A 20449-nucleotide genomic window follows, 5' to 3' on the forward strand; every position below is an offset into this window, starting at 1 on the left:
TTCTCAGTGTGCCTGTCACGTGGTTTCTCAGTTTTGTTTGCAGCTTCCCCAGTATATACACACACGTCCTCTCCACCCCTCTGTCTTCTCCCCGTCCTCCTCCCCACCCTGTCTGCCCCTGTCTCCCTCTCTCTGCAGGGCTTCTCCTGTTAGATCATGCCACGTGCTCTCCAGTTTCTGTTGTTCTGTCGCTAAGTTTCACTTGTTGCTGTATTATTTTTGTCTGTGGCTTTGGTTTTTACTTGGGAAGCTAATGAGAGGCAGGCTGTTAGAAAACCCTGAGGCAAGCTGTTTGGCTTATTGACATACTAGCTGAATGAATTCCGTTATATGGGTGATCAAGGAATCCACACATTAAGGAAAAACTGATCATTACTACCTCACTGGTGTTGGTACCTTGTGAACTTGGCCCGGTTTCCTCAGCAGATGGTAAATTGATCATGCCGTTTCTCTCCGTCCATCACCTGTCTCATCAGTTTACAGGTCAACATATCCTCTGTTCAGTTCTTACAAAGAGAAAATGCAGGTGCATTCACAGACACAAAGGTTCATTTTGTCCTGTAGGCAGATGATAATAATACTTTTTTTTTTAATAAAAAAGAATACTTTTCTTCTTTTTTCAAAAAACCAAGTTAGTTCTCCTATTATCTGAATTTCATTAATTATTTTTTTTCTTTTAAAAAGAGATTTCCTTTTCCCAAATGAGAATGCAGGTACTATGGACTTGCTGCTTCAAAGGAGGCATCAGCCCTTAACTTGTATCAGCCTGCCTTGTTTACCTGCTCCTCCACCCCTAATACACAGCACACCATGAGCATTAAATACCATAAACACAAACAATTCACCAGGAACGTTAAAAAAGGAGAAAAATGTCCTTAATTTTACTTTCTCAGCCCGTTGATATCTAAGTGAGTTGTTACATATGCAAATATACTTTTAGATTCTTTTTCTGGTGAGTAAATCTGTAAGATTTTTTCTTGGATTAGTAGTATGGTTGTAAAGGTTTTCTTGGGTGCTGTATTTTGTATAGCCAGCTCTTGCAGTATAAGTGAAGCTTCAGCCACTTGGGGGCACCCAGGTATTTACTTAGTGAGAAAACAGAAGGAATTGCCAAGGGAAAGTAATTTGATCATAAGAAAGAAGGGAAAAAATACACAGTAGAGTTTAATCCAGAAAGTAGGTTTGTGTTGAACACTGATGACCATATCCTAAGGAAGGAAATTCACTAGACAGCCTAATTTATTGTACAGAGGCAGTAAAACCCCAGAGAGATTCCTGTTTATTAAGGGGACTTCTGCAGCAGCACACAGCCTTGAGGATCTCAGATCTCAGGTAGGAGACAAATAGAATGGACAGTGATTGGAAAGAGAATTCAACTGTAAGGTTACCTAGGGCCAAGACAGTGTTTTCTTATTTTCTGTTGTGTGCTGGGTGCCCAGCACTCTGTGGAGATGTGTATCCAATAAATGCTTGTTTTCTGCATAACTTCATGGATGAACTGAGTAAATATACAAAGAGTGTAACAAAAAAACGGGTAGACAGAGGCTGGAAAATTTGAAGCAATGATAACGTGTTAATGAAGAGAGCTAATTAATTAGCATGAGATATAACTACAAGGCATTGTGGGTATTAGAGATATTTGCTTGGCTCAAACATTTGCATGAAAGATGAGAACTGGTAAGGAAAGTCCCACATCACCTATTCTAGTTGAAATTTTGTCAGGTTGAGCTATTGTGTTACATACATTTTTATATAATACACAGAATTGTTCATTTGCATTTTGAGTATGTAATCAAACAACAAAGAAGCTCAAACAACATGAATGCTCAAATTATAATTTTTATGGCAACATCCAGTGCAAATTTATGATTATAATGTTTGAGGCATAAGAGATTCTGAAATGCCTTTTGAATTCTCAAATAATATTCAATGTATGTTAAAAAGTATTTTTAGTGTTCCTAATTTTTTTTTTATCCTGTTCTAGTTCCTTGAAAATTGGAGACCCAAGCAACTGTTTAGGTAACCTAATTTGGTCGTCAACCCTGATTCGGTAGACAGGAGTTTGGGATGGAGGATCCATCTGACCAGCTATTTTCAGATGGATTTAGGAGTGACTGATCCTTGGTTTTAGCTTCCTGAGAATTTTCTTCAGTTTTGTAGCTTTGAAAATTCACTTTCATAAAGTCAGCTGCTGCTGCTGCTGCTAAGCCACTTCAGTCGTGTCCGACTCTGTGTGACCCCATAGACGGAAGCCCACCAGGCTCCCCCTTCCCTGGGATTCTCCAGGCAAGAACACTGGAGTGGGTTGCCATTTCCTTCTCCAATGTGTGAAAGTGAAAAGTGAAAGTGAAGTCGCTCAGTCGTGTCTGACCCTTAGCGACCCCATGGACTGCAGCCCACCAGGCTCCTCCATCCATGGGATTTTCTAGGCAAAAGTACTGGAGTAGCTTGCCATTGCCTTCTCCGATAAAGTCAGCTAGGAATGAATAAATCCTGCAACATGTGCTAGAAATCAAACTCACTGGGGACTGATGAAGACAGAATACTATTATATTTACCCTGAAAAATTATTATTTCCAATCTAGTTTGGGATATATTAATTATTGGTGTTGGAGAAGACTCTTGAGAGTCCCTGTACTGCAAGGAGATCCAACCAGTCCATTCTAAAGGAGATCAATCCTGGGTGTTCATTGGAAGGACTGATGCTAAAGCTGAAACTGCAATACTTTGGCTACCTCATGCGACGAGTTGACTCACTGGAAAAGACTCTGATGCTAGGAAAGGTTGGGGGCGGGAGGAGAAGGGGACGACAGAGAATGAGATGGCTGGATGGCATCACTGACTCTGTGGACATGAGTTTGAGTGAACTCCGGGAGTTGGTGATGGACAGGGAGGCCTGGCGTGCTGTGATTCATGGGGTCGCAGAGAGTCGGACACGACCGAGCAACTGAACTGACTGACTGACTGACTGAAAATATTCTACCAGGAATTTCTGCCATGGAATCACCATAAGCTCATGAGGCTTCTTGGAAAGAACAGAACAGAATAAAGGTTCTCTTCCAGTATCACACTGGGCATTTAAATTGGAGTAAGTTTTTTGAAAGACAATTTGGCAAAATCTTGTAAGGATAAATAGATGTCTATGCTAGTTACCCTAGTATTAGACACAGAATGCTGAGCTTAAACTAGGCATTCCTACCATTGGGTTTAACTTTCCCTTAGGAGTATCTCTAAAATATATCTTTGAACTGGCAATAACTGTTTATGTGTGTGCTCAGTCGTGTCCGACTCTGTGGCCCCATGGACTGTGTAGCCTACCAGGCTTCTCTGTCCATGGGACTCTCCAGACGAGAATACTGGAGTGGGTTGCCATGCCCTCCTCCAGAGGATCTTCCTGACCCAGGGATCGAACCACGTCTGTTATGTCCCCAGCATTGGCTGGTGGGTTCTGTTACCACTGAGCCTCCAGGGAAGCTAGAATTTTCCAGGCAAGAAGACTGGAGTGAGTTGCCGCTTTGTACTCCAGGGGATCTTCCTGACGCAGGGATTGAACTGGCATCTCTTGCATCTTTTGCATTGACAGGTAGATTATTTACCACTAGTGCCACCTGGAAAACTGTTTACTGATTAGCTATTATGCCAGGCACTACGTGAGGCATTCTGAGTCCAAGTCAAAGGCAAATCATGGGAATGTCCAGATGAGAATGATCCTCTGTAAGGGGGCAGATTCTATAGTTCTCAAATAGCTAAGATACCAGACACATCTTAAGAGCTGAGGATGCAGAACTGTGGAAGTTCCAGAGGAATGTGGTCTGTGTTTGACTTAGAGTCTGTGCTCTGGCTGGAGCCTGAAGGATAACAGGTGTGTGTGCCCAGAGACAGGGCAGGTGGGAGGGATGGCCTGGTTTAGGGAACAGCAAGGGCAAAGGCTCATGGGTGAGGAAGGAGGGGTCTTGCAGAAGGAACGGGAGTTCATTTGCCTGGAACATGATGTGTGTACAGGGGAGAAGTAAGGGATTGGAAGCCCAGGCTGGGGAAGCTGGACTTTTTCCTGTAGTACTTAAATGCCTGTGAGAGTGTGGTACCTTAAAATGGTTTTCTTTATTTTTTTGATAGGTTCAGTTCAGTTCAGTTCAGTTCAGTCGCTCAGTGGTGTCCGACTCTCCGCGACCCCATGAATCACAGCACGCCAGGCCTCCCTGTCCATCACCAACTCCCGGAGTTCACTCAAACTCATGTCCACAGAGTCGGTGATGCCACCCAGCCATCTCATTCTCTGTTGTCCCCTTCTCCTCCCGCCCCCAACCCTTCCCAGCATCAGAGTCACAATGCTTAAATGTTTTAAAAAGAAATTCTCTTGAAATAATTATTAATACTATGAGTCTAATTTTCTTCAGATCCTGCAAATGTGGTATGTGCTTTTTTTTTTAATCTTGTTTATTTATTTACCTGTATTTTTGACTGTGCTGGGTCTTCATTGCTGCATGGGCTTTTTCCTAGCTGTGGTGAGTGGGGGTTACTCTGTAGTTGAGGTTTACAGGCCTGTCATTGTGGAGCCCCTCTTGTTGGGGAGCACAGGTTCTAGGGTGCAGGGCCTTCAGTAGTTGCGGCTCCTGGCTCTAGAACACAGGCTCAATAATTGCGGTACACAGGCTTACTTGTTCAGTTGCATGTGGGGCTTTCCTGGATCAGGGATCTAACCCATGTCTCCTTCATTAGCAGGCAGATTCTTTACCACTGAGTCACCAGGGAAGCCCTGTGGTGTTGCAGGAAGGGGGAACCCTTCCAGGGCCCAAGAGTAGGCTCTTGTCTAACACTCAGAAATGAATTGTCCAAGGAGACACACAAGCTGACAAAGCAACAGGCTTTATTGGGAAGGGGCACCTAGGCAGACAGCAATAGTTTAAGGGAACCCAGGAGAACTGTTCTGCTGCATGGCTCACAGTCTTGGGTTTTATGGTGATAGGATTAGTTTCTGGGTTTTCATTGTTTAATTATTCTGACTCAGGGTCCTTCCTGGTGGCACATGGCATTGCTCAGCCAAGATGGATGCCAAGGAGAAGGATTCTGGGAGATGGAAGGACACGTGGCATCTCCCTTTGACCTTTCCTGAACTCTTCAAGTTGGTGGCAGCTGATTAGTTCTGTATTCCTTACCAGGACTTCCTGTTGTAAAACAACTCATGCAGATGGTCACTATGGTGCCTGGCCAGGGTGGACGGTTTCAGTCAGTATACTTCCCATAACAACTCCCCCCTGAAAGACTTCATACTCAAGATACTTCCTGTGAATTGGGGCAGAGGTCTCTTCCTTCTGTAACTACTTCCTGCTGGGTATGGGTGTAGTCCTGCCTAGCAGAGCAGAAGTCTTTGATCTAAGTCAAGGTATTCCATACCTTTAACTGGCTTCTACCCTTGTAGTAACAGCAATTTAGCCTGAAACTGCTGGACCCTGTCAGAGATGAAGCAGACAGGGGTCAAACAGGAAGCCGAACACGATGGTCATCACTGGGCCCAGAAAGAGAAGGCAAAATTTGGGGTGAGGGCTGCAGGATGTGTGACTTTCTTCTGATTGGTTGGCGGTGAGGCAACCAGGGTGGTGCTCCAGGAATCTTGCAGTCAGCCCGAAGTAATCATCCTCTACCTGGGTGGGGCCCCAGTTCTGCAGAAGAACTTAAAGATATTTTTATGCATAATCCTTGAGTAGGAACCCGGAAGGCCGAGAAGCGATCGGAGACAAGACTTGAACCCAGGTCTACAGAGGGTTGGAGAAGGCAATGGCAAGCCACTCCAGTACTCTTGCCTAGAAAATCCCATGGATGGAGGAGCCTGGTAGGCTGCAGTCCGTGGGGTCGCTAAGGGTTGGACACGACTGAGCGACTTCACTTTCACTTTTCACTTTCACACATTGGAGAAGGAAATGGCAACCCACTCCAGTGTTCTTGCCTGGAGAATCCCAGGGACTGGGGAGCCTGGTGGGCTTCCGTCTATGGGGTCACACAGAGTTGGAGACGACTGAAGTGACTTAGCAGCAGCAGTAGCAGTAGCAGGAACCCGGATCCTGCCCCAAGGCTGTACCACCACTTGATTGCTCCTCCCCTGTTTCTGTATCCCCTCCCTTTTCGGATCAGCAGCTGTTTGAATCTGCCCTTTGGAACTCATGGAAGATCAAGGAGGCTGAATGAAGTCTATATCCTACAAACAAGAAACGTGGGACACAGAAAGACCCCAAAGCCTCACAGAGTCCTGCTCAGTTTTAGTGACTTTTAGCCAGGTAGTTGCCAATTTTATAAAAAGTAAGGTTGCAGTGACTAGTTGCCAACAGACATTGTTTTGTTAATGTTCGGTGGCATCCAAGCTGACTTGACTCAGGAAGCCCAAGTTCTTAGCAATATAAGGACTATGAAATTACACCCATACTGTCACCTTGTTATTTCCTTGGATGCTGAAACGTAGCTACTCTATTTTGACTTTCAATTGTAATATTCTCTTTAATAGCCAAAACAGATATCACCATTAATGATGTTAGTGTTTCTCTAGGTATGAGAAGATGCAAGAATTGGTACTCATAAAATCTTCTCCTGAAAATAATCTAACTCTCTGAAGACCTGTTCTGCCAATTTTTCCCAGAACGCAGAGTATCTCATTCCTGATCTCCATCCTCAAGTCCTTTCAGGGATGTTGAAGGTCAGCAGCTGCAGTGGCCATGATTTAATCTTTGAAGAGGTAGATGGTAAACATCAGTTTCCAGTTGGCAGAGTCCCTTCATGGTAATAAATTTAACCATGATTTGTGTGTGTTGGGGGGTGCATTTCATGACCATGTTGTCCCACTGTGCTGAGAATGCTCATTCCCACTTCTGGCAGGTTTCACCATAGGCCACTCGATGTACTCTGAATGGACTGGGCCATAAACCAGAATCCAAAATTCTCTGGACCACCTGTCTTATTAGCCTCTTGGTCCAGGAAAATATTCCCTCCTGTTGCTTCTTCCCATATCTTATTGTTGTGGTTCAGTCACCCAGTTGTGTCCGACTCTTTGTGACCCCATGGACTACAGCACACCAGGCCTCCCTTCCAACATCTAGAGTTACATTATTACAATCATTGATCTCATATTTATCTATGTATTATTTTATCAGAGGCTCAGTTACACATTTGGAAATGTAAGAAACAGCAATTTTGTAAAACAGGTGAAATACAAATTACACAGCTAGCAGTATTTAGTAAAGTCATAAGTAAAACTTAAGTGAGAAGCTTTAATGGCTCAGAGGGTAAAGCATCTGCCTGCAAGGTGGAAGACCTGGCTTCAATCCCTGAGACCTGGGTTCGATCCCTGGGTCAGGAAGATCCCCTGGAGAAGGAAGTGGCAACCCACTCCAGTACTCTTGCCTGGAAAATCCCATGGATGGAGAAGCCTGGTGCAGGCTACAGTCCATGGGGTCGCAAAGAGTTGGACACGACTGAGCGACTTCACTTTCACTTTCGTTAGATGCAGCCCAGTATGTCCCAGGTCATCTGACTTAGTCTATTTTATATCAATCCTTATCTTTCAGGGAAATTATATATTGACATTGTCCATAAGGCACACAGCCCAGTTTTGTGGTGTTCTGTTCTGTTCAGTAGCTTTGTGGTGTTACTAGACTGATTAAGTATGATTTAATTGTTGCCAACATAAAGGAGATTTGAAATTTAAATTACTGTAGCCTGGTGGTGTCTACATAAATCCATCCCATAATTGTGGGAGATATTATTTCTTGGCTGAAACTTTGTTTGGTGCTCTGATTTAGCTTATTTTGAGCTTCTGTTGCTGCTGCTGCTGCTGCTAAGTCACTTCAGTCGTGTCCGACTCTGTGTGACCCCATAGACGGAAGCCCACTAGGCTCCCCCATCCCTGGGATTCTCCAGGCAAGAACACTGGAGTGGGTTGCCATTTCCTTCTCCAATGTGTGAAAGTGAAAAGTGAAAGTGAAGTCGCTCAGTCGTGTCCGACCCTTAGCGACCCCACGGACTGCAGCCTACCAGGCTCCTCCATCCATGGGATTTTCTAGGCAATTGTACTGGAGTGGCTTGCCATTGCCTTCTCCGCTTCTGTTACTCTATTACTATTGAGTAATAGGAGAAAACTCGTATTTATGGCCAGGGTCAGAGCAGGCATTATTAATTGACCAGATGAGGGGATTCCACCTAGTAATAACAATCATGACCTGAACATGACTATAATTTTTCCTTTTAAGTAAATTTCTTCAGGGAAAACCAATTAGAGCCTTGGAGTGCAGAAATTCGCCAAGGTGACCCAGAAGTACTAGACACAGTACTAGACACAACCTTAAACCCAATGATTGGATTGATTTCTAAAACTAGCATAGGATCATTTCTATGACAGAAAAGCATTTGATTCACATGCAAAGGTCAAGAAGTTAAGAAAACATCATAAATGATCATACAAGTCACATCAAGAATCTTGGGCAAGCTGTCTACCTCTGGTGTCCTCTTTTTCTCGTCTTGGTGCGAGTATAGTTCCTCCGCTCAGAGTCATTTTAAACTAATTTTGAGGTCAGTCACCCGCTCTCTAGGCCAGTCCAGTGCAGGGGCCCTACAAGGGTCCCTGTGTACAGATTGGAGACAGCGCTTCAAAGAATCAGGACTGATAACATTTTACTAGGATATATCAGATTTTTAGCAACTCCATATATTCCCTGCTGCTGCTGCTGCTGCTAAGTCACTTCAGTCGTGTCCGACTCTGTGCGACCCCATAGACGGAAGCCCTCTAGGCTCCCCCGTCCCTGGGATTCTCCAGGCAAGAACACTGGAGTGGGTTGCCATTTCATTCTCCAATGCATGAAAGTGAAAAGTGAAAGTGAAGTCGCTCAGTCGTGTCCGTCTCTTAGCAACCCCATGGATTGCAGCCTACCAGGCTCCTCCATCCATGGGATTTTCCAGGCAAGAGTACTGGAGTGGGGTGCCATTGCCTTCTCCATATAATCTCTAGAATATCTATATTAGTAATATTTACCATCCAATATAGCCAGCACTCGTGGGTGTATCACTTAGCTTGCTCATACACCACAGTGAGCATATATGGAGGCTCAAGGTCTACTGAGGTTGACTCTGCCATCTTGGACCTAGTTGGTTCCATGGCTATGGCATTCCTAACAAAATCCATTTACCCAACTAAATGCAACCCAATCTTAGAAAATCCTGGTCATTCATAACTCATTCTTTTCAGTATTTTTTAGTTTCTCACACCTTTTACTGAAAACATTTCCCTTAAAAGTTTTTTTTTTTCCCCACATTGACTTACTTTTCTTATTGATAAATTTGTAACAGAATACCAGGTATTACTTTAATACAGAATTTTCCCCAGTTCATATGAACCTGAAATTCATTTAGGTTAATTTTTCTTGTATTTAGAATTGTTTGATTTGTAAGTGCTTACTTTAAGCCAATTAAATAGAGTTCATTTACAAATTAACCACAGTAGTTATTCATAGATATATTCTGAGACATACATATTTACAGACAGACATGAGAGATCTAGTTTCATTTTCTAAACTTAGTCATGAATCAGAGATCACAATAGAAAATTCACTAATTTATAAATGGCATTTTGAATAAATAAAATTTTTAAGCCTTCTTCCTTTTTTCCCTCAGTCTCAGGAATTAGAGATGATCTAGACAAGTGTTCCTGAGAGCCTGGTCTCAAGGCTCAGGGAGAGAAAATCAAACTCTACTAGAACTGTTCTATCTCATGGTCAAAATTCTGAAAAGTCATTTAATCAAGCTTGCTTTTACTAACTGATTATGCAAAAAGAACTAGCTTTGGAATCAATTTTTAACACTTTTACTTAAACCAACTTTCTCTGAGGTCTAAATAACATGGCAGCAGATCTAGACAAAATGGTGGACACACAAAGCAAAATGGCCCTCACAAATCACAACACAGAACACTGTACATGAGCCCAGACATCCTAATCAAACATTCCCCTAAATACAAGATTGCAGTCTCTCAGAAAACCTCCTCCAGAGACAGAACTTCAGATCCAAGTACTAACAGAGTGAATGGAAATATCTCAGGTCTTCAAAGATTTCAAAGGGAGGAAAGGAGGCTAAGTTGAAAGAAGAGGCAGAAGGAGGCAGGGGAGGGGGGCAAAAGGGGTGGCCTTACAGATGTCTCCTCTCACCTGCAGACACCCAGATGTGACAGGACTTTACCCTGGGTTTCCACAGAAGGGAGGACTGGAACTTGACCCTACCGGAAATCAGACCAGAACCAGAATTTGAGTTCTCTGCCACCTGGAGGCATCAGAATCTGACCCTCAGCTCAAGCTGAGTCCCTTCCACCAGGCTCCTGCATCCAGGACCAAGGGACAAGAAAAATGGTAAAGAAGGCCAGGATGAAAGAAGAGGGGAAAGGAGGCCAAAGAGGTAGGCTTTTAGACGTCTCCTACCACCTGCAGATGCCCAGGAGTTACGGGACTTTCCCCTGGGCTTCCAGGGAAGGGAGGACTGGTACTCAGCCCTACCAGAAACCAGAGCAGACCAGACAGAACCAGAATCCAAACCAGAAACCAGACCAAAACAGAACTAGAGTTTGAGTTCCCTGCCAACTGGAGTCCATCAGGCTTCGACCCTCAGCCTAGGCTGAGGCTCTTAGACCAGACTCCTGCATCCAGGACTGGGGGACTAGAAAAAAGGGTAGGGTAGGAAGGGTTAAGAGGAGAAAAGAGAGGGAAGGGGAGAGAGGTCAATAAAGTCTCTTGGTCCTTACCCTATCGGGGCACTCTGGCCATTTGTCTATGTCAGGAGGAGACAAGGGACAAAAGAGCCTCAGTTGCGGCCACTGGGTCTTGTCCATTGGCAGGCGAGTGGTGCCTGAGTACCCCTAGTGATCAGGATGTCAGCTGCAGCAAAGAAAGTCCCCACCAGAGTTGCTAGTTGTTGCAGGAAGGGGGAACTGTTCCAGGTTCCAAGAGCGGGCTCTTGTCTAGCACTCGGAAATGAATTGTCCAAGGAGACACACAAGCTGACAAAGCAAGTGATTTATTGGGAACGGGTGCCCATGGGGAGAGCAGTAGGGTAGGGGAACCCAGGAGAACTGCTCTGCCCCATGGCTTGCAGTCTCAGGTTTTATGTGATGGGATTAGTTTCAGGGTCCTTCCTGGTGGCACATGCATTGCTCAGCCAAGATGGATGACAAGGAGAAGGATTCTGGGAGGTGGAAGGACAGATGGCATTTCCTTTTGACCTTTCCTAAACTCTCCTGGTTGTTGGAGGCTTATTAGTTTCATTTTCCTTTCCAGGACCTCCTGTCATAAAATAACTCATGCATGTGGTTGCTGTGGTACCTGGCCAGGGTGGGTGGTTTCAATCAGTGTGCTTCTCCTAACAGTGGTATGTGTTTTGTTCCAAGGAGCAAAATGGTTGTTTTAGTAGTGGGAAATAATAAGGCATAAAGGGATGCGCTGAGAGACAAGAGAATAATTTTTTTCTCTTGTAGCCAGTTTGTTGAATTGAAGCGTGTTAGTCCCTCAGTCATGTCTGACTCTTTGCTACCCCATGGACTGTAGTCCACCAAGCTCCTCTGTCCATGGAATACTTTCCTCTGTCCAGGCAAGAATACTGGAGTGGGTAGCCATTCCCTTCTTCAGGGGATCTTCCTGACCCAGGGATCAAACCCTTGTCTTCTGCATTGCAGGCACATTCTTTACTGTCTGAGTCACCAGCGATGAAAAATCACATCAACTCTTTGTCTTGTATCTCCCAATTTCATGAAAATAAAAGCACTTTCCTTAAAAATTATTTTTGAGGACATGAGGGCACATAGTGCCATTGAGTCTTGGAAAGATGAAATTGGTACACAGATTGTCCAAACGCAGAGGTTTACAGAGGACAAGAGTGCTGAAAATGCTAGGCGAGGAGGGGTGGGGGAGTTACAGTTAGCAGCATGGACTTAGGAATCAGACATCTGAGTTTAAACCCAAGCTCCACCATCTACCAGCTTCTCTGCTCACTTCTGATACCCGAGATGCACAGTTTCACCTATGATCCTCTGACTCTGCCACTTTTGCACTCCATGGATGAGCTGTATATTCCCCCTTTACTCACGTTCCATCCCATGGTTTACTGTTGTGTCACCTTTCTCCCTCCCCTTTCTCACTCTCCTGAAAAACCCAACCCTGGTTAAAATCAGGGTTGTCCAGGTGTAACCTTGTACCCGACCTAGACACACACACACAGCTCTGATGGTACTGAGTTAATTAACCTACCCACTGCACTGACACTCAGCACTCTCTGGCAATTCTACCATGTTCCCTAGTAAATTCATTCTCTCACTTTTCTAGGTGATTATTCCACACCTTTGTCTCTTTGCTCAAACCTCCTGCGTCCCCTCCTGTCTCTCAGCCAGTGATCTTGCTGCTGATTTCAATAGGAAACTAGAAGTAGTCAGAAGAAAAGCCTCCCATTTCCCGCTAAATCCTACTGCATTGTCTTATAATTCTATTCTCCAACCCCCCACTCTGCTACAGAGGAGTTGTGTGTGCTCCTGACTGAAGTCTATTTCACTCCCCACCCACCAGATCCTTTGCTCTTGCCTGTTTAGAAATTTCTTCTACAGCATCCTCCCACTAGCTTCATCAAAGTTCCTCTTTTTACTGGATCATTCTTATTCAAACATTTTGTAATATCTCCCTTCTTTAAAAATACCCTCCTTAATCCTTTGTCTCCAGGAAGCTTTGCCCCACCTCTCTGTTCCTCTTTAAAGCAAAACTCTTTGAATAAGTTGTCTGTTCTGTTTCCAATAACTGACCTCAGGCTTTCCATCCCCACTCCATCTGTTATTATGAATATTTTCAAACACATAGAAAAGTTGAAAGAATTTTAAGTGAACTCCGATATAACCACCACCTAGACTCTACAATTAATGTTTTGCTTTATTTGCTTTAATACATATCATGTCATCTTTTCATTTTGTGACTATTTCATCAATCAAACTTAGGTTTTGGATGCATTTTAAACAAGTTGCAGGCATCAGTACATGCTCTGTTAAACACTTCAGTGTGCATATTATTAGTTAGACTTCAGTATTTATTCATAGTTCTTCTCTCTTTGGAGATTAAGTGAATCACCCAGGGTTCTGGCATATGAGTACACCACCTTTGCAATCCAAACCTTTATTAAGATATGGAGCACGACTGTCACCACAGAAAGTTCCCTCATGCTGCTTCTCAATCAATCCCCAGCCCATCCTCCCATCTCCTGCTAGAGGCAAACTCTATTTTGATTTCCCTTCATCGTATATATGTCTGGATATGAGAGTTGGGCCATAAAGGCTGAGTGCCGAAGAATTGATGCTTTTGAACTGTGGTGCTAGCAGAAGACTCTTGAGAGTCCCTTGGACTGTAAGGAGATCAAGCCAGTCAATCTTAAAGGAAATCAGCGCTGAATATTCATTGGAAGGACTGATGCTGAAGCTGAAGCTCTGATACTTGGTGCAAAGAGCTGACTCATTGGAAAAGACCCTGATGCTGGGAAAGATAAAAGACAGGAGGAGAAGGGGACGACAGAAGATGAGATGGTTGGATGGCATCACTGACTCAATGGACATGCGTTTGAGCAAGCTCCAGGAGATGGTGAAGGACAGGGAAGCTTGGTGTGCTGCAATCCAAGTGGGTTGCAGAGTCAGACACGACTGAACCACTGAAGAACAGCAACATCGCATAAATTGTTTGAATTATACAATATGTACTCTTTTGTGTATGTTCTTTCACTCAGCATAATGTATTTGAGATACAGCCATAAAATATGTGTTTTTCATACCTTTCTATTGCTCAGTATTATTCTATTGTTTCTACAACAGTTTGTTTATTCATTTTCCTATTAATGGATCCTTAGGCTGTTTTAGGGCTTCCCAGCTGGTGCTAATGGTAAAGAGCCCACCTGCCAATGAAGGAGACTTGAGATGTGAATTCGATCCCTGGGTCAGGAAGATCTCAGTGGTGACATGGCAACCCACTCCAGTGTTCTTGCCTGGAGAATCCCAGGACAGAGGAACCTGACAGGCTACAGTCCATAGGGTTGCAAAGAGTCAGACACGACTGAAGCGACTAAGCACAGAGCACACACAGGCTGTTTTTAGCTTGGGGCTGTTATGAATAAACTTTCCACAAACAAACACAAAGTTCTTTTTTGTGGATGTCGGGTTTCTTTTTGGCTAAATACTTAGGAGTGAAATTATTGGGTCATAGGGTAGGTGTCTTTAGTTTTAAAAGAAACTGTTAGAACTTAAAAAAAAATGGTAGTATTGTTTTACACTCTGAAAGAGTTTTGATTGTTCTGTTTCCTGGTCAGTATTTGGTTTTGTCAGTTTTTTTCATGTTTATCCATTCTGGTGAGTATGTAGTGACATCTCATTGTACTTTTTATATAAATGTATCTGATGAATATTAACATTCAGTACTTTTCATGTCCTTATTGATCATTAGTTTATCTTCTTCTGTGAAGTTATCAAATCTTTTGTTCTCTTTTTATTGAATTATAAGCGTTCATGACATATGCTAGATATGAGTTCTTTGTCAGATGTATGATTTGCATATGTTTTCTCCCAGACTTTGATTTACCTTTTCATTTTCTTTCTTTGGCTGCACTGTGTGGCATATGGGATCTTAGTCCCCCGGCCTGGGATCAAACTTGTGCTGCATGCAATGAAGACACAGAATTTTAACCACTAGACTGCCAGGGAAATTCCCTGCGCCAACCTTGCACCTATTCATTTTCTTAATGGTGTCTTTTGATGAGCAGAAAATTTTAATTTTGATTGTCTATTTTTTTAAGTTAATTGCTTTAATATCTAAAAGCTTTATAGTTTTAGCTTTTATATTTAGGTCTATGATACATTTCAAATTAATTTTTATATGTGGTGTGTGGTTGGGGTCAAGATTTATTTATTTTACCACACAGATATGTAGTTGTCTTAACATCATTTGTTATAAAGCCTTGTCTTTTGCTATTGGATTTCTCTGTCAACTTGTGAAAATTCAAATGATCATATAAGTGTAAGTCTGTTTCTAAGTTCTCTGTTCTGTCTCATTGATTTTTCTTATTGATCCCCTGCCAGTGTCAGACTTACTAGTCAAAGTCTTAAAGTCAGGTAGTATAAGTCCTCCAACTTTGGTCTCATTTTTTATAATTGATTTGGCTATTCAAGGTCATTTGCATTTCTGTACACATTTTAGAATTAGCTTGTCAATTTCTACAAAAAGCCCAGTGAAATGATCATGATTGGGTTTATTGAACTTATAGATCAGTTTGTGGAGAACCTACATCTTAATATTTAGTCTTTTAATCCATGAACATGGTATGTCCATTTATTGGATCTTTAATTTCTCTCAGCAATGTCTTGTAGTCACAGTTTCATTTGAACCTACTCCTTTTAGGTTTTGTGCCCAAATTCCCCTGAAGCCACTCTTGTCTAGGTTACCAGTGACCTCCATGCTGCTGTATCCGATGGTCAGTTCAGTCTTCCCCTTCCTCCATCTTTCAACTGCCTTTGACATAAGTGATCACCCTGTCCTTGAAGCATTTTGTCACCTGGCTTTGTCTCCCCGTGTTCTCCTCTTCTTCCTCCCATCTCATTGGCAGCACTTTTTTGGCCTCCTTTGCTGGATCTTTTCCTTTGCTGGATCTTTTTCTTCCTGACGTTTAGCTGTTAGAGGTCTCTGAGCCTCAGCCTTCAGAGTTCTGTCCTTTATCCATTATCAGTCAGTCTCATGGTGTGAATACGTTATATAAAGCCATCACAATGTCTAAAGCCATAAGACTCCCAATTTTGTATCTCAATCCTTTATCCAGCACTTAAATATACAAACCCCAGACTTATGTATTCAAATTCCTACCCATCTTTGTTTGGATATCTAAAAGGTATCGCAGACTTAACCATTCCAAATGGAACTCGTGATTTGCCTTTGAAATGTCTTGAACCTTCTAACTGCCTGCCATCCACCATGTCCCCAACTCAGTAACTGGACTTTTATCCTTGTTGCTCATATATCAGTCTTACAGTCTTCCTTGGCACCGCTCTTTCTTTTACACTGTGCATTACCCTGTAACCAGGAAAGGTTAATTTTGAATTCACACTGGATCTGCTCTGTGACTTTAACCCTTATCCTGCTGCTTTTGTTATTATGTGTGTGCGTGTGCTAAGTGGCTTCAGTCATGTCTGACTCTTTCCAACCCTATGTACTGTAGCCCACCAGGCTTCTCTGTTCGTGGGATTCTGCAGGCAAGAATACTGGAGTGGCTTGCCATACCATCCAGGCGATCTTCCCGACCCAGGGATCAAACCCACATTGCTTATGTCTCCTGCATTGGCAGGTGGATTCTTTACCACTGGACCACTTGGGTATCTCAAGGCTTCCCACCTGGGCTTCCCAGGTGGCGCTAGTATTCATGGGGTTACGGTCCATGGGATTGCAGAGTCAGACATGACTGAGCACAGCACATTTCACATTTGTTGTCATAGGCATACGTAATGGCCTGCCTCAGGAAGATACCATGCCCCTGCCGACCTGTGAAGGACTATGACATTCTTAAATTCTTTGTCTGGCAAATGGCTCAGCATCTGGTACCCTTGACTCCTGCTTACTGGGGTGGCCTAGAATTTCACATTTGGGTAGGCCAGAATTGCAGATGGATGTGGCATCTTTGTTGATATGACAGGAGATGTTCCATTTTACACCACCCAAGAAATGATTATAAGCAAATGAAACTAACACATCTCCCTGCCTGAAACTTGCCATTCTAGGAGACATTTGCAAGGATTGAATAGTCATTTTACTTTGTTTCCTCGCCTCCCCCATCTCTGATCCATTAAAGAACCTGGCATCCAGGCCCCAGTGAGATGGTTATTTTGAGGCATTAGCCTGTCATCTTCTCAGTCAGCCACCTCCTGAATAAAGTCCCTTCCTTGTCCCAACACCTCTTCTCAGATTTATTGGCCTGTAGTGTGGGGAGCAGAGTGAGCTTGGACTTGGTAACAACCCTACATTAGAAAACCTTCTTGGCTCTATCGTAGAGCTCCATCTACTTCTTAGCCATCACTCTTCTGCAATCATCTCCACCTGGCTTACTACAGTTTTCTTCTAAGTGATCTGCTTTGTCTCACTCTATTCTTTATATAACTTGAGTCACCTTTAAAAATGTTTAATCAGGGGAGCATTTCACTCCCATGATTAAAACCTTCTAGAACCTTTCTATTACATTTAGGGGGAAGAAAACTTCTGCAATGGTTTAAAAAGCCTTAGATGATCAGACTTCTCTGTTCCCTCTCTGCCTTCACTCCAGTCTGTTGCTCTTTCTTTCACAAAACTCTTGACTTCATTGGCTTTTTTGTTGTTCTTGCACGTTCTAAGCTGCTTTTGGCCTCAGGGCCTTTGTGATTTCTGTTTCTTCTGCCTGTAACCTTTTCCCCAGATAATTATAAATCTTGTTACTTTATTTCTGCTTAAGTGTCATCTCCACAGAGAGACCTTTTTTGACCACCCTATGTAAGGAGAGTGTCCCCTCACCCCATTACTCCCCACTTCTTTACTCTGCTGTGGTTTTCTTCTTAGCACTTACCATTATCTGGTTTGATATTTGTTTTATTTGTTAATCGTCTGTTTCCTAGTAGATTACATACAAACTCCCTGAGGTCAGGGACTTTCTACTTTGAAGGGTTAATACTGTTAACAGTGCTTGTCACATTCCCTGGTGGCTCAGAGGTTAAAGTGTCTGCCTCCAATGCGGGAGACCCGGGTTCGATCCCTGGGTTGGGAAGATCCCCTGGAGAAGGAAACGGTAACCCACTCCAGTATTCTTGCCTGGAGAATCCCATGGACGGAGAAGCCTGGTAGGCTACAGTCCACGGGGTCGCAAAGAGTCGGACACGACTGAGTGACGGGACGGAACGGAACGGAATGCTATTTAACTCTTACAGCAAATGTGAATGCCAAATAAGATATTTTGGCAATAGTGTTGGCTGATGTGATTATGATTGCTATTCAATAATATAAATGATCTAGGACGTTCCTGGTGGTGCAGTGGATAGTAATCCACTTGCCAATGCACGGGACACGGGTTGACCCCTGGTCCAGGAAGATTCCACATGCTGTGGAGTGACATGTGCCACAACTACTGAACCTACAAGCCAAAACTACTGAGCTCATGAGCTGAAACTACTGAAAACTATGCACCTGGAGCCTGTGCTCTGCAACAAGAGAAGCCACTGCAATGGGAAGCCTATACACCGCAACTGGAGACAGCCCTCGCAAAGCAACAAAAACCCAGTGCAGCCAAAAATAAATAAAAGATATAAATGATTGAAATCTCTTATTATTAATCAACAGATACTTATGCTAAGTAAGGTGGACTCTGCCTGCTATATACTTTTTACAGTGGTTGATTTCGGAAGTATAACTTACAGTCCAGTTATTGGTAACTTAGCTGGAGGGGATAGATGTAAGTACATGAAAAGTCAAATGCCAAGTGAAAGTCGCTCAGTTGTGTCCAATTCTTTGTGACCCCATGGACTTCACAGTCCATGGAATTCTCCAGGCCAGAATATTGGAGTGGGTAGCTTTTCCCTTCTCCAGGGGATCTTCCCAACCCAAGGATAGAACCCAGGTCTCCCACATTACAGGCAGATTCTTTACCAGCTGAGCCACAAGGGAAGCCCAAGAATACTGAAGTGGGTAGCCTATCGCTTCTCAGTGGATCTTCCCGACCCAGGCAGATTCTTTACCAACTGAACTATGAGGGAAGCCCTAAATGACATAGAATATTTAAATAACCAATTAAGACAACAAAACAAATGTTATCATGCTTAATTAATTGTCTTAATACATTTGCTGATGATTGTTCTAGGTCTAAGAAGCAAAAGCTTTTTTTTTTTTTTTGAACTAGAGTCGTCTGAGGAGGCTTCATGGAGCATGTGGATTTGGGCTGCCTCTTGAAATGCTGGGGAGGATTTTAATCCTTTATTGGCCATGAGGTGGATGGGCATCAAAGGTGGGGCAGTGACATAAACCCTAAGAACTAGGGGAGGTAAAGAATGTAATAAATCGGTTTGGCAGGAGGGAGAGGTCTTGTGAGGAGGCAGTTTGAGAGCTGCACAAAGAAAACAAGGTAGGAATGAAAGCAAATGATTCAGGCTGCAGGAACTGCCAGGGTGACAGGAAGCCCTTCTTTACTTGGGTTGGACAAGCAAGGAAGGAAGTGCTTCTGGGTGATTAGGAAAGAAGGTAACACCTCACAGGCTTGCCAATGACAGGTTCACTCCCTTCTCCCCCACAGTACAGGTGCCCTAGGCTGTTACTCTCGGATGCACAGACAGTGGGTTGGCTTGCGAAGTCCGTGTATCCAAAGAGAGGCAGCCACAGGAGGACACTGCTCTTCTGTTCCCAGAGCCTGGAAGATAACTTTGAACTTTTTTTTTTTTATCCACAAGAATTCTCACTCCAAGTGGCTATGACTCAAAGGCAAAGGACAGTTTTCACTATGATTTCTTATTTAAAAGAGTGAAAAAACTACATTCAAAAGCTTAGCATTGGATTTGGGTTCCCTGCATCCTTGGGAAGGGGTGGGAGGTGGGGGGTGGTTCCAGAGGGAGGGAACATATGTGTATCTATGGCTGATTCATGTTTATGTATGGCAGAAACTCACACAATATTGTTAAGGAATTATCATCCAATTTAAAATAAATTTTTTTAAAAGACTAGAGAAACAGAAATTAAAGGCCAACCAATAAACATAATAATTTACATTTTAATATGCATATTAAGAAATACTCAATTTTTTCACTCCTCCATAGTGGATGAAAGTGGGAAAACAGCATGTTAAGCATTTCCTTCTTTTTTAGAAGAGTATAAAGAAGTAGACTAAGGAACAAATAAAAATATTCATGTATTTGTTCCAAAAAAAAAAAAAATACTCAGGTTTTTTTCTCAACAACATGAAAGAGGAGTGTATGTCACCCTAAAATATGCTACTTAGGCATATTATTTTGAATTAAAGTTATTTAAGAAACAGCTAATCCAAGAATACTCTGATCCTCCTTTGTCTCCCTGAGAGCAGGAAATAAATCTCCCAGGTGGAAGGTATCTTCCCTGTACCAGGAGGGTTGAAGGCATCCTCCTTGCCAGAGACAGGGAATTCAGGGCCAAGAGGGTGGTATAAACAAACTTTGTTACTCCACTGATTTGCTGGGCCAAGCCCAAACCCCTGCATTTTGTCAGTTCTTCACAAATTTATTGTTTCTTTTGTCTAAAAGGTATAAAAAAGCTACCTTCTTTGGTTACTTCTTTGCAGCCCACATTTTTATCAGCTTTCATATATACAAAATTAATTTTTCTCTTGTTACTCTGTTGTATCAATTTAATTATTAGACCAGCCAAATAACTTAGAAGGGAAAAGT

At 43.0% G+C, this 20449-nt stretch overlaps 1 protein-coding gene across 3 annotated transcripts in view; it reads left to right on the plus strand.

Annotated features, from left to right (window-relative positions):
- Window positions 1-20449, plus strand: part of PLD1 (phospholipase D1) — a 261776-nt gene that overhangs the window by 39936 nt on the left and 201391 nt on the right. Inside the window, exon 1 of one of the 3 annotated variants that reach the window (XM_088839100.1) lies at window positions 9559-10425. The exons of the other annotated variants lie outside the window; for them this stretch is intronic. The gene's annotated coding sequence lies outside the window, so the exon portion shown is untranslated. Of the gene's footprint in view, window positions 1-9558; window positions 10426-20449 lie in introns of those variants that run through there. 3 annotated transcript variants of the gene reach the window in all.

This window comes from Moschus berezovskii, chromosome 1, assembly GCF_049115385.1.
Source record: "Moschus berezovskii isolate FMDL1 chromosome 1, NW_MosBer_1.0, whole genome shotgun sequence".
NCBI lineage: Eukaryota > Metazoa > Chordata > Mammalia > Artiodactyla > Moschidae > Moschus > Moschus berezovskii.